Source organism: Hyperoodon ampullatus (genome assembly GCF_949752795.1).
Source record: "Hyperoodon ampullatus genome assembly, chromosome: 2".
NCBI lineage: Eukaryota > Metazoa > Chordata > Mammalia > Artiodactyla > Ziphiidae > Hyperoodon > Hyperoodon ampullatus.
In genome coordinates, this window is record NC_136915.1 from 164286628 (window position 1) to 164302115 (window position 15488).

The 15488-nt window shown below is 43.9% G+C and overlaps 1 protein-coding gene across 1 annotated transcript in view; it reads right to left on the reverse strand.

Moving 5' to 3' along the window:
• Window positions 1-15488, reverse strand: part of PAPPA2 (pappalysin 2) — a gene marked incomplete at both ends in the record, with an annotated part of 293177 nt that overhangs the window by 3329 nt on the left and 274360 nt on the right. The gene's annotated exons all lie outside the window — the stretch shown is intronic.

Here is a 15488-nt window from a genome sequence, read left to right on the forward strand (position 1 = left end):
GTTACTGCTGCAAGTTAACAGGAACCAAAACGGGAAAGGGGCCCAGGCGAAACCAGAGTTAGTGGAGTGTTTCACCCCAAAAGGGAATGTATGATAAGAACAGCAACGAACAGTTAAAAAAATAGCTTAGCAGCCCAACGCATTGTTCCTCTAGAACCACTCTCAGAGGGAAACAGTGTCCCACGGCATCCTGGAGGGTGCACCAGCCCAGGCAGCCCACCTACTCAATCACATTAGCTGCTCCCCATCCTGAGTGGATACCCAATTGCGAAGCCTCAGGAAGCATCTCGTAGTCAAGCTCTTTGGGCCACAGGACAGTCAGTAGACTCTTGAGGCCTGAGGCCACCTTCCAGTTCACATATTCAAATCACTTTCTCTTCCCCCACCCTCCTTAAATGTCAAATAGAAGGACTGTTCCCTATTCCACTCTGCTTTGATGAGATAGATCACTAAAGTAAAAACTGGCCATTAAGGGACTTCCCTGGTGGTGCAGTGGTTAAGGATCCGCCTGCCAATGCAGGGGACATGGGTTCGAGCCCTGGTCCGGGAAGATCCCACATGCCACGGAGCAACTAAGCCTGTGCGCCACAACTACTGAGCCTGCGCTCTAGAGCCCACGAGCCACAACTACCGAGCCCATGTGCCATAACTACTGAAGCCCGCGCGCCTAGAGCCCATGCTCCGCAACAAAAGAAACCACCGCAATGAGAAGCCCGTGCACCACAACGAAGAGTAGCCCCCACTCGCCGCAACTAGAGAAAGCCCGCGCACAGCAACGAAGACCCAATGCAGCCAAAAATAAATAAATAAATACAATTTTAAAAAATGGCCATTAAGTAATTTTCAGCAATTGAGTTACATCAGAATGAGCTCATCCAAGTTATTTCTTCAATGTTTTGATTTATTCTATGGGGTCCTGAGGTCACTTGAACATCATTCCAGATGTATACCAGTTTGAGAACCTCTGAGAAGCTGCTACTTGTGGGGTGGAACTCAACAGCTGTCACACAGCTGCACAGCAATGTCAGTTGAGAGCAGGAAGTGAAAATGAATTCTGTTCTCAACACACGCCTCACTGGGATAAAAGACATAGAGTTTGAGATGAGCATTTGTCTTTAACCCTGGAGCCAGTTACTCGGGCTCTGGAGAACTTGGAATAACTATATAATCATAACTTGAATCTACAATTGCAGCCAAATAGGAGTCAAAATACAACTAGCTGCATCCTTAACACCTATAGATGCCCTTGGGTTCTCCTGGGAGGACCAGATACGTCCATTGAGATTCCCCTAGAATTTTCTTTTTCCAGTGTTTGGAGTATATTTTCCTCATCTAACACTGCATCTGTTACTTTTCCTCCAACCCTGACTGACTCATTGGCAAAACTTAATCTGTTTCTTCTTTCTTTTTCATGTAATCATCTATAAAAATCCAAAGAGCACCCAAAATACTTCTCCTACATATAAAAGTATGGTCTTCAATATGGAGGATTAAGGGGAGATCTAAAGAAGATCTTCCTTTTCATAAGAACAAATTAGACATTTGAATGGATTAATAAAAGATCCTGGGAATCTTTCTTTCCAACCTCTTCCCCAAGGATGGCTTCTCATCTCAGGAGTATTAGGGAAGGTATGTTGAAAAGATTAGAAATTGTCTAGGTGACCTTCTCTAGAGCTCACTAGACTTTGATGGCTATAGCCTGGACATGATTTCTAGAATGTTCTTAAAGGGTCATCTGGGAAGAGAAGGGAATTTATAAAAAGGAGCATAAATACAGAGAAAAGGTTGGAAAGACACAAGTATTTAATTTACTATATACCTATTAGAATTAATTGCTCCTCCCCTAACCTGCCAAAAATAACTACTCCACCCTAAACAAACAGAGTCTCCTATGGCAACATGTGCCTGGAAGCTTGACAGCTTGAGTCCAAAGTTACAATGGAAAAAAATAGGAAGGGAAAAATGACTAATCAATCCAAAGTTTTTAAAGTATCTGAAGACTGGACTAGGTTGGGGGACGCAAATCTCAATAATTGAAAGGTGTCTGACTTGGGACATCACTCCGCCCCACAGGAAACCACCCAAGGAATGGTGACCAATGTGTCTCAATGGACACCAATGTGTCCATAGGTGAATTTTTCACTACCCATACATGCACCTCATTTTCCTGTAACATCAGAAAACGAAGTGTTCCAAATAAGAGAATTTTTCAAGTACCTAAAGCTTATTTCTTTAAGAGCCACTTTTTTTCATTTTAATTGTTTTCACAAAAGAAAAAAACCTGTATAAAATTCCTGTTTCCTGTGCTATGCAGCTGCTTCCCACTAGCTATCTATTTTACGTTTGGTAGTGTATATATGTCCATGCCACTCTCTCACTTTAGCACAGGGAGATCAGCTAGGTGGTTTGTGACCACCTAGAGGGGTGGGATAGGGAGGGTGGGAGGGAGGGAGACGCAAGAGGGAAGAGATATGGGAACAGATGTATATGTATAACTGATTCACTTTATTACAAAGCAGAAACTAACACACCATTGTAAAGCAATTATACTCCAATAAAGATGTTAAAAAAAAAATTCCTGTTTCCCTGCCTTTTAATAACTTATAGAATACAAAGTCATTAACATGAATATTTTTCCTTTTTACTTACAAGGAGGCTCTTTGCATTGGGCTATTTACCCCTTTACTAAATGAGCCTCCTTCAACACACAGACACAGACACAGACACACACACACAGACACACTCTCTCTCTCTCTCTCTCTCTCTCGTCAAGCTTTGTAGAATTATACCTAAAGTGAATACTTAAATCTGAGAGAGAGGCTGGGTTGCTCTTCTTATGATGTATGAGCATGATGATACCTAGTTTAGTTGTTATAGGAAGGCTTTTCTTGCCAACTGGCTATGTTCCAGGCAGTTGAGGTGGCCATATGAATGGAAGTGCGTAAGTGATGAAATACAAAGAGGAAAGGCTGTCAGTCTGTCCTATCCGTATGACTTTACTTCTCAGAAGTAAGATAATTTCTCCTTTATGTTATATTACCTGGTGATATTTTCTGTTTAAATTGTTCTGGGGAGTTGGGTATAGGAATGGTAGCTCTGTCTGTTGCCTATGGATGTAGTCATTTATTCAATCACTCAACATTTATTCCTCACCTATTTGTACCAGGCATTGTTATGAGGGTACAGAGAGAAATAAAACATGGCTTCAGTCCTCAAGAGAACCCCCCACTTGCAAGTATAGCTTATGATGACGAGTGCTAGCATAGAGATGCAGATAGAAGTACCTAGTCCAGATTTGGGGCGGGTGGGGACGCGGAAAGGACGACATGAGCTTTCAGGGGCTGGCTTTGCTACATCTAGCCCACATGGAGAAGAGTTTAGCACTGGATGATTCAGAGGGGTAGAGGGGCCTGAGTAAACTGTGCAAGTGGAAGAGGAGGGTAAAAATAGATAGGCAGGCTGGCCCAGACTGCTCATCGCAGAGCCCACTGTCAGGAAGAGTTCCATAAACTTTGACTGATTGGCTGATAGTACCTCTATTATGTGAATTAGATTAAGACCATTTTTCTTTTACAGCTTGCAACAGAACCCATGAGCACACTGATGTTCTAGAAAGGTTAGTTTGGGCTTCAGACCTTCTGCTCTACTAACATAAAGATTGAGATATCAGCCCAAAGTGATTATATCCCTATAGGTAAAGCATGGGACAGGAGCCCGATAAGTAATCTTGAGGAGTGTGTTAAAACAGGAGAAGACGCTAATCACATTTTTGTATAATGCCTAACACTATTTTCTTTCTCCTACATCATTTCCCATCAAAACCTTCTCGTTATGTGAATGACAAATCAGACCCACACCCATTTCTTCATATTGATTAGGCTACATCAGGCCAAAAGAAGCCATCTTCCAAGGCAGCTGTGGTGCCACACCCAGTGAAGTCCGTGCAGCAGATGGAAGTTCTCTGGCTCTCCAATGAATGGTGGCCTCCAACCTGGCTCTTTCAGCCCTTGGATCTGCCCATGTGTCCATTGCTTCACCTGCGAATCTCAGGGGCAAAATTCAGAGGTCTTGGAGGCCCCTCAGGGACTCTTGATGACCAGAACATTAGTTGCTTTCTTTTTTTTTTTTTTAAGGACCATAGATACATAAAATTCAAAGGCTGGATGGATTCTTGAATACTATTTAGTACAAAACTCTCATTTTACAAATGATGAAATGGCCCCTTAAAACAGTGAAATGTCTTGTTTGCAAGGCTAGTTGTAACAATCCTGGGAACATAGCCCAAATTTCTTGATTCTTGATGTTCTTTCTGCTAAACCATGCTACCACTATCTGATTATTTCATTAACCTTTTAATTTATTAGAAATGCAGAGTAACAAATTCCTTTGGCACCTCTATAAAAAGGGCTTAGGTGCAAGAACATTAATAATGAAATAAACCCAGCGATCCAGTGTAGAAACAGAGAAAGGGTCATATATATAATCTCAATTCCCCTAGACCCCCCACCACTTCACTTCTGTTTTTCTCAGTTGCAGGTTAAAAGTTTACCCAAATAAGCTACTTGGTACTATAGCTCCTTCTGGTCTCGGGGCTTGGTTGGCCCATATTTTCCTAGAGGCTGATTTTTCCAGGAGGAAGCAGCACTGTGCTCCCATCCCATCAGCAGATGCCTGCAACCCAGAAACGTTTATTTCTGGGCCCTAGAATGCTAAAGCCAGGCATGTTCTGCTCATTGCAGTCATCTGAGGAAAAGAGGAAATGGAGTTGTTCCACTCCTCCCGTGTTCACCCGCTGGGGTGGGAGGGTGCCAGTGATCTCACATATGTGGGTTTGCAACAATCTTCTTGGAAAATGTAAAATTAAAATCGACAGATACCCTGAGATGGGTTGTGCAGGAAGAATTTCTTAGATACAAGCTCCTCTGGAAAATCTCATCTGGCTTCCTAGACCCAGAGAGTTCTCCTTGCCTGTGTACTACAGTATGTTTTATCCATATGTGCATTATAGGACTTAACATTCAGAATGTATTATCAAGGGCTCAGAGTCTAATCCCCTTCAGCCCCAGCTACTAGTTCAGTGCCTGATGCACAGTAGGTTCTCAAGAAATAAGTAACTAGGATGGTGGCTAAATATATTTTTTTTAGCATACTTTATAACCAGTTCCCTCCTTTTCATTAGTCCTCTCCTACTAGGTGCAGAGTATTGGTATACATTTATTTCTGAGTGGGAAGAAATAGTAGAATACACCATCTAAAGTTCTCCTATTTTTTTTTTTTTTTTTTTTTTTTTTTTTGCGGTAGGCGGGCCTCTCACTGTTGTGGCCTCTCCCCTTGCGGAGCACAGGCTCCGGAGCACAGGCTCAGTGGCCATGGCTCACGGGCCCAGCCGCTCCGCGGCATGTGGGATCTTCCCAGACCGGGGCACGAACCCGTGTCCCCTGCATCGGCAGGCGGACTCTCAACCACTGCGCCACCAGGGAAGCCCTAAAGTTCTCCTATTAACAAGCTAAAAATGTTGAATAAATTTATCAATATCATCTCAGTTCTACAGGTGGTATAATAAGAAAAGAATGGAAATTGCCAGGGGCCAACAGCAAAAAGAAGCTGAAAACCAGAGCAGAAAGAAGACAGTGAAACTGTGGCTGTCCTAGGAATGTTTTCAAACACTATCTGTAATCAAGTTGTTGGGTTTTAACAGCTGATTGGGAATTGGGGCCCAGGTCTTGGGGCTTTGCAGGATGGAGATCTTTTAAGTGACTCTGTTAGAATTTTAATAAGATAAAATGTGAGGACTGATATGGAATGACATATGGAATGGTGATGCTGCACAGGTAGCTTGGCTCACTTGGAACTAAGAGATTTTCTCCTGCCTACCAGCCCTGAAGTCTCCATGGTTCAATCCAGGCCTTGGCAAAGTCACTAGTCACTAAGATATTAAAGACATGCTGGGTTACCAGCTAACAGCTGAAACTGCGAAGAGTACCTCCTTGAAGGCCAAGAGTCTACTCTTCAAACAATAGATAAGCAAGACATAACTGAAAGGAAAGCAATGAAGATACACATTCTGTTGCATAGGCAGAGGGAAACAGCCCCGTTTGGTGGCCCCTAGAGAGGGGTCAGTACTCAGGTCTACTCTTGTGGTCTATTGTGCTTTACTGGTCCATGTGAGATCATGTAGCTTCTGAACAATATTCACAGAAGAAAAAACCTTTATAAAATTCCTGTTTCCCTTGGGCTTCCCTGGTGGCACAGTGGTTGAGAATCTGCCTGCCAACGCAGGGGACACGGGTTCGAGCCCTGGTCTGGGAGGATCCCACATGCCGCGGAGCGGCTAGGCCCGTGAGCCACAACTACTGAGCCTGCACGTCTGGAGCCCGTGCTCCGCAACAAGAGAGGCCACGATAGTGAGGCCCGCGCACCGCGATGAAGAGTGGCCCCCGCTTGCCACAACTAGAGAAAGCCCTCGCACAGAAACGAAGACCCAACGCAGCCAAAATTAATTAATTAATTAATAAACTCCTACCCCCAACATCTAAAAAAAAAAAAAATTCCTCTTTCCCTGCCTTTTAATAACTTATAGAATACAAAGTCATTAACATGAATATTTTTCCTTTTTACTTATAAGAGGCTCTTTGCATTGGGCTATTTACCCCTTTACTAAATGAGCCTCCTTCAACACACACACACACACACACACACACACACACACACACACACACCCACACCCACACCCACACCCACCCATGGGTCAAGCTTTGTAGAATTATACCTAAAGTGAATACCTAACTCTGAGAGAGAAGCTGGGCTGCTCTTCTTACCCTCAAAAAAGGAACAGCAAATGGGGACCTTTACAGGGTTGGAAAGAGAAGCCTGATTATCACCAGCTTATCTCTATCTGATACCAAAACCAAAGTGTAGTCTTAGAATAGTAATAGCCAAGTAGCGCAAAAACAAATCTCTTCTGAGAGAAACAGAATGCATTGAGAACGGAAAAAGAAAAGCAAGCAAAATAAGGTCAAATGACTTCTTTCACCTCTAATAATTTTATCTGCAGCAAGGTACCCAAAGCTTAGCAGCTCCTGCCCAGGAAAATGCTCAAGGCTGTACAGTATGGTGATTCAGAGTATGACGTATGGTGTGAGATAAACCTACGCCCAGGACCCAGCTTTGCTCCTTACCAACTATTAGAGCCTGAGCGAGTTACTTTGCTTTAGGCTGCGGTATCCTCATTCGTAAAACAGGAATAACACCTATTCAGAGTGTTGCTGTCAAGAAAAAAATGAGTGAATGGAGGTGAAATACTTAGCCCAGTACAGTAAGTACTCAGTGAATCCTAGTTTTATGAAGGCGGCAGGAATGTACCATTGCTTTGTGCCAGTGTGGGTGGGTGTCTGAATTCCCTCCAGAGAGACTCTGGTCAAAAAGATGTCAAGATTCTGCCACCCGTACTTTAGAGTCAAAGCGTGGACGCTCTCATCCCTGAGAGCCTCCTGTTCCCTTCACTCTCACCGTAAATGCACCCATCTGAGTCATGGAGGAGAGTTGGGTGACAAGGGAAATGGGTCTGGGACTTATAAAAATAGAGTGGGAAAGGCCTGTCTGGCTTCTGGAAACCAGGGCTCTCCTCCAAACCATAGTGGTGACTCAGGTGTCTTAGCCTCTGAAAAACCCCAAACCGTCACAGACACCTCTTCCCTGATGGGCACCACAGGAAAACAGGAAGGTGAGAAGACTCTCTGTAACTTACTTTTCAGCCAAAAATCACCTCCTAGCAGCTCCTTCCATTTAGCTGCAAAAAAAGACCCGGCGGCGCAGGCTCCCCACCTCACTTACAAACACACACGACCAGCTTCCCCACGTGGCCCCTCCTCTTGGCCCCAAACGGCCCTGGTGCTTCTTCTCATCCACCCCCAGGGGGGATGTTAGGGCCCCGATGGTGAATTTGGGGCAGCAGGGTATTCAGGTAGAGTCTGCACTTATCTGTGCCAGAAAAACACGGGCTCCAAGTCAGAGCTCTGCTTCTCACGAGAGACATGAGAAGAGAACATCTCCCCACGGTTCTTGGCACACTCTCTCAGGGGGCTTAACAAAACGACAAAGCCCTCCTGCAGAATTGTGATCTGTCCCTTGGTTGAGAAACGTTACTGTATAGAACCACTGCTGCTGATGGGACAGTGTCCTGTGCTGTGGGCCCTTTTCTCCCTCCACCTTTTACCAAAACTGTCTGAGGCTGTGAGAGCACCCTGTGCTCCAATCCACTCTCTGCCACCACCTTAACTCCTTCCTCAAATCCCCATAATCACTCACAAGGTCACTGCCTGCCCCTCGCCATCAACCCCCAGCTCCATGTCCTAAACAAAATGCCTCCAAACCTTTTCTCTCCTCCTCCATCGGTCTCACTCCTGCCTTTCCCTTTTCTCTGGAGCAGCGGATCCTGCACAGTCAGCTAGTCCAGATTGGATGCCAGTGATTTCCAGTCCTTTGCTGTTAAATTGGGATTTCATGGCAGCTCCACCCTCCTCCTTCTTGAACCACACAGCAGTCCTCCACGTGACCTAATGGCTGTGCTGGGGCTCCCAGTGGGAGCTGATGATGACACACCCTCAGAACCCATTTGTGTCTCCATCCCAAGGCTGGCGGACCCGTTAATTCTCATGATTTTGTTTGTCTTGTTTTCACGGTGGGAGGGGCGTTACAGGTGGCCTGCAAACTCTCCCGATGGTCTTGCTACATGGCATTTGGCTTTCTTCTTTAAAAGAGGAAAAAATTAACAACTGTGTGTTTGGGGGAATTTCCTGCCTTGGCTCCAGATAATTGGAGCCAGCCTACTGTGGTTCAAGGTCAGAGGTAGAAACGCTGAACACAAGAGGTCTGAACTGTGCAAGGACTACGGGTCAGAGACACTTCCGCTTTGTCTCCTTTTCTACTCCTGTTTCCTTCCATCAGCCATAAGGCCCCTACGTCAGCACAACACCTAACACACCACACTAGCTGCTTCGTGAAGAGCTGGTGAGTGAGACACGTGCCGAATCGACTTCGTAAGCAAGAAGGCAGAATAGTTTTTGCTTTCTACTCCTCTGGCCTTTCCTCCAAGATAAGGTACCTTTCCTCTGTCTGGCTCCCCTATAGCCTCCCCATATAGCCGTTCTCACTATCAATGACTCTCTCTAAAACATCACAGGAGTCCTGGGAGAAGGCCCCGGGCGGTTGGGGTCCTGCTCTGACTTCGAGCGTTCCCCTCTGCCGTCCCCTCTCCGGGCTCCTCGGCCAGTCTGCAGTTCACGGGAGGTTGAAGCAGGCCTGAGCCAATGGTGGGAATGTTCCACGGCAGCCCCCGACACGCGTGCTGGCCCCCGGGTGCCCCCAGCACACGCACTCGCATGCCAGGCAGGTCAGCATTGCTTGCTCCCCGAGCCCGCCCGTGGAAGAGGACGGGGAATGCAGACTGTGGGAGGAAATGACAATATTCATTGTTTGGATTAAATATTTTTCTTGGCCCTCCTGGTGTTTGCTGAGCGTCTTTTGCTTTTTCCTTCCCATTCTCTCTCACTCCTTCCCTCCTCCCTCTCTGCGTCCTTCCCTCCACCTCTTTCTCCTCTCTCTCTCTCTCTCTCTCTCTCTCTCTCCCTCAGTAATCAAGCACACTGAGAGAAACTTCAAGGAGAAGGCAGAAACTCCTAGGGTGGGAAGACCTGTTTAAGGAAATCAATCAACGTAGTTGACAAAGGCTTTTGCCATTCTGATACCACACCCAGCTCTTCACTGGGGTGTTTCACTTTGGGGTAAATCTAAACCTATTAATACATTGCTTTGAATTTTTGTAAGTCTTCATGGGATATAACTCACAGCACTTGTTTTCTCTCTCATTCTCTCCTTCTTTCATATATATGTAATAGGTGTGTATATATACGTATATACATGTATACGCATAAATATGATGCATAAATGATATATATATACTGTTCGTATATAAGATAAACATGTATATAATAATCACTAATATATAATATTTATAATACTGATATATAACATTAAAATATGTGTTTATATTTTATACACAGAAACAGACACGTACATCCATATAAAATTTCTCTAGAAGCTCCAGGAATAAGCAGTGCCTCTAAAGGTAAAGATAACTTTACAAACTAGAAACCATCGTATAGAAACAGGATACTATTTCTATTTTATATATGGCATTTTCTGTGTATCAGGCACTGTGCTACAAGGTTTGTACTCATGATCTTATTGAATCCTCACAACAACCCATTTTACAGACGAAAAAACCCAAGGATCAGAGCTATTAAGGAATCTGTCTCTAGAAAAGATGTGGAGCCACCGTCTGACACCCAGGCCTGTGCTATAACCATCCTGACATGCTCACACTGCCTCTAGCATTATTCACCATATAATAATGATATGACTCACTTCACTTTTCAGAACTGCACACCTGGTCCAATCTCTACCATAACTATGGGCATGAAGTAGCCACTTTCTGGATGGAAGGTCAGTGTCACAGAAGTCCATGAGAAATGTACCATCTAGGATATTTAACTTCAAAACATATACTATGAGCCGGGCATGGGGCTAATTGCTGGAATCCTAGGATATCTGTTTCATACATACTTAGTGTGTCTCCTATGAACAAGGCATGACAAAACATTTGCCTTAAAGAAGGTTTGGTGGCGTCAGCCTTAAATAAGGCAGAATGTGAACAGCATCTGAGACAATAAGAAAAGAAAATCACAGGCCAATGGAGGATTGATTGCCAAAGTAATTTATGGCACCAGTAAGAGCTACAGAAGTCCAGAACAGGAAAGGGGCTGGGGCATTTCAGAAAGGCTTAATGGAGTAAATGGGATTAGACTTAATCTTTGAGGATGGATAGGATTTGGGCAGAGAAGTAGGGAGAAAAATCCCAGGAGGAGGGCAAATATAAACCAAGATTTCAAATGGAAAAAGAAAAGATATATCTGTGGTTTTCTGCCTTGAGTATTAATGGCCTAAGTTTGGAATTAGGTCAAAATCTCCATCTAGAGGAATCTAGTCCTCATCCCTGAAGCCAATAGGGAGCAGTGGAAATTTGGGAGTTTTTTTTGTGTGTGTTTATTTATCTATTTTTTGGGCAGAAGCAGAACATGGTAAAAGTTGTGCTTCAAAGGTTGGATCTGGGGACAGTGTGGGGAATTTCGGGAGACCACTGGAGGGCTCCAGAGTAGGTAGAAGTTGACCTCAAGCAGATAGCAAGTGAGAAGAACAGAATTTTGTGTCCTAATATGGAATAGGAAAAAGCAGAAGGGAGGGATCTTGTGAAGGACTTGTCGGGACTTGGCAAATGGCCATATTTAGGTAGAAGACCAATGGAGATGAAGGTTTATCTGTGACATTTTACTCAAATCATGCTAAGCTTTTCTCAAAAAATTAGCTCGTTGAGAACATAGCTAGAAAGACTTCTCACTAAATATAAGGACTGAGTCACAGGACATAGAACCTGATCCAACAGCAAACCCTATTCTACCTCACAGTGAGAGGCTCCACACATTTTCTTTTTCCATCTAAACAAAGCCCTAGAGGGTCTCTCCTGCCCGATTTCTGCTAGACTTTCCCCACAACTTAAACATGACTATTTTATCACCCCCAGTAACATCCAGGTCCAGCTGAGTTGCGGAATGGCAGGAGGGAGGTGGCATGTTTATTCTAGAATATTTTCTTGCCAATAGTCTTGTTTCTTTTAGCTCTGGTCTAATTTTTAGTTCCTGTGTCTACAAGCAGCTCAGTTTGTGTGGCTGGCTGATTACCGTGGTTCTCATCCTTAACCTGTCACGCCATCCTGGGTTGTCAGCCCGACTGTTCTATTCCCCATTAATTGGTCCATCCATCCAGTCTCACTTTCACCCATATGGAACCTATTCTCTGTGCAAGTGTCTTGTTTACATTCCCTTTATCTACGGGATGCTGGTCTGTGTATCTTATTCACTCAACCACTGATCAGCTGCATCTGTTTCACAACATGTTCTCCAGTCTCACTTCCTTGGTCTCTGGTCCTTGCTAAGCAGTGTTCCTGGGTCCGCCTCCTCTTCCTCTGGACGAAAGCTTGCAAAGCCCAGGGAGAAGTCCTAACAGGTGACCAGCACCCCACGTTCATCTCTCAACTGACTTCCCTAAAGTCCTGCATTTCTAGTTTGTGTGTTCTCTATTTGTTTATTCATTTTTAATCTTCCTACCAACTTAAGAACAGGACAGGGACTCCGGAATCAGCTGCCTGGGTTCATTGACAGTCTCATTTGCTAACTCTGGGGCTTTGGAAATGTAATTGAATCCTCAGCCCCTCAATTTGCTCAACACTAAAACAAGAATGATAACAATGGTAATAATTCCTCACAGTATGCACCTGGCATACAATAAACATCCAATAATGCTATTAAATATACCATGGAACCAGGAGTTATTTTTCTGTTTCCTGAGTGCAGTGAGCCTGCATACCCTGGGTATCAATGTTTCCCTATCTGTGAAGGCACAGAGCAGTTCTCCCAGAGGTGGCTACCAGATCACCTGGTCATTCTTCTCTCTTAACTATGACCAGAAATACCAGGGATCTTACCATTAACCTCGCACAACTATAGGGACAGAGTGACTTAAGGCAGGCAAATGCATAAGCCAAGTTATCTGAAATCCTAGTCATCTCTCTTAGGTTCCAATGTTGACAGCTGAGGGATAGCAGCAATGCTGTGTCAGAATTTGTCTTTGGTCCCCTGGTCTCCTTATTTTCTGTCATCCTCATCTCCATGCTTGACGGCGCTCCCTCTGACAACTCCCATAACTAGTGTATCCATCCCTACCAGAGTATCTGCACATTCTTCTATCCCTCTGGGAAGCAGCAGACATACTAAGGGCTCAGTGACAAATATGTATCTGCAACTAAATAAAAGATAATATATTAAGGCAAAAAATGACTTTAATTGTGGAAAGATTGGAGCTTTGTGAGCCACTTGGCGAACACAAGAATTTGTGGGTGAAACAGGAGCATACGTAGTACCCCCAAAATTATGTAGTAGAGGTAGTCACCTGTTAAGCAAAATTGGGAAACCCATTTCTAAGTATCGGGACATTTTCTACCGGACTGAAGCAAGCATGAGAAAAACACCTGCTGTTATGGACTGAATTTTGTTCCCTCAAAAAGCATATATTGAAGCCCCAGCTCACAAAATGATGGTATCTGGAGGTGGGGCCTTTGAGGGGTAATTAGGTTTAGAGGATATCATGAGGGTGGGACCCTCATAATGGGATTATTACCCTTATAAGAAGAGATAGCAGAGCTTTCTCTCTCTCTCTGCCATGTGAAGACACAGTGAGAAGGTGGCCATCTGCACACCAGGAGGAGAGACCTCACCAGGAAATTGAATCAGCCAATACCTTGATCTGGAATTTCCCAGCCTCCAGAACTGTGAGAAATTAATGTCTGTTGTTTAAGCCATCCAGCCTATGTATTTTGTAAATAGCAGCCCAAGCAGACTAACGCTCAAGACTTATTTAGTGAATTTATTAGTTTAGCTATTTTTACTGATTTGTCAACCTAAAGAATTCCCAAAGATTTTGTCTGAAAAAAAGGAGCAGGAAAAGGAGGTAAGAAGAAGACAGACAGGCAGGAAGCAGCTCTCAGAGGAAGCCCAAAGAAGTAAAAAGATCACTGGCTTCTCCTGTTCAGTAACTAGGCAATTCTGGATGGGTCTGGCCCTCGGGCTGGGTACACAGGGCATGAAACTAGAACAGGTGAGCACAGCCAATAAGCTGGGCAGGCTTCAGACACTCCAACCCAGCTACAGTGTCATCAGGGTCTTAAGTGGTTCCAAGGCCAGAGACCATTACTGGAAATCTAACAGCATTGCAGACATGCACCACCAAGTTTAATATTTCTCACATTAGAAAGACTTCAACTGAATCTAATCTCATTTTTAATTAGTCCTCACATTACCTGGTGAGGCAGATTAATATGATTATCTGTATTCCACTGATGGGGAAAATGAGACAAAGGGCCATGCCTCAAGGTCACTTAGGGAATGAGCAATAGAGGTGAAAATTAAACTTAGGTATTTAAAACTTCCAAACTAGCACACAAGGGAGAGGACAGTGGGGAGCTGATTTCATCACCATCATTTGTTCAGGATCTTTCACATCTGGATAATGCATACTCAATTTACTACCTGGTTTCTCTAATTAAAAAATAAAAGACTCATTCTAGTTCTGAACCCCCATATTCCATTTTCAAGGCATAAGGAATTTACCAAGTATTCTCTGCCAGGAGCAGCCAAAGAAGTTAATAAAATGCACATCACTCAGACAAATGTGAATATGTATTGACTATTTATGGAATGTTTAATATTAGACTACATTGTGGGGAGTGGGTATAAACACAGAAGAATGAAACATGCCTCCTGTCCTCTAGAACCTGGTCTAACTGGTCCAACTGAACATTCACAATAGGTAACCAGCACCAACACAAATAGCACACAAGTCCAAACACATAGGCAGGAATCAGGTCTTTTCTTTGTTCCCTGAAGTAGATGTTCAAGCATTATGTGTTGACAAACTGTTGGCTGAGCTTATTTCAGATCAAACTGAGATATTATTAGTGTGAGAGGTAAGCTCATAGCATCATCATACACCTCCCCTCCTTCCAATCCAGTTAATTTCATCTTCAACCTCTTTCTCATCATCCATCACACCCAACATCCAAATGTTCACCCTTCTACTGAAGAAACAGTTTTGTATGCAGACTCTCTTCTCTCTTTTCTTTCTGCTTCCTCAGTTCAGTGAGGTAGGTGGCTGTTACATTAGTTTAGGTGAGAGAGGATAAGGTCCTGACTTCCGTGGTCCAACTTTGCCACCATGCTTTTCTTCCTAAAATATAAATCGTATAATCTTTTTTCTGTGACTGAGATGTTTAATGCTCACTGAGATGTTTAATATCTGTGTGTTTCCCTGTGTTTCCCTGACTTACTTGTCGTGGGCTTGAGGCCATGTGACCAAGTTCTAGTAAATGGGAAGGCAAGCAGAAGTGACATATTACTTCTCATCTAAGGGACTCAAGAATTATTGGCCTCTCTCTGTATTTCTTCTCTGCCCTTTTGGAGGAAACCATGGAGACGACATTTTGAGAGCACAGAGGCGTAAGATACAAGAAATGAATGGGTGCTCCAGAGAGCTACACCAGACTTCATGTAAGTGAGAGACAAGTCCTTTGTCATGTTAAATCACTGAGATTTCCGGGTTACTTTGTGACCACAGCCTATCCTGATTATTTCATATTCTACTTATAAATCTTCAATGGATCAACACTGACTCCAGGATAAAGTCCAAACTCATTAGCTTGGCACATGAAAGCCTGAGTGATCTAGCCCTAGCTTAGCTCTTTAACCTCCAGTCATTCCACATTCCTTCATGTTCCCCATGATCAGCTTCACTGAGCAGACTAATAATATTTTCTGTGATAC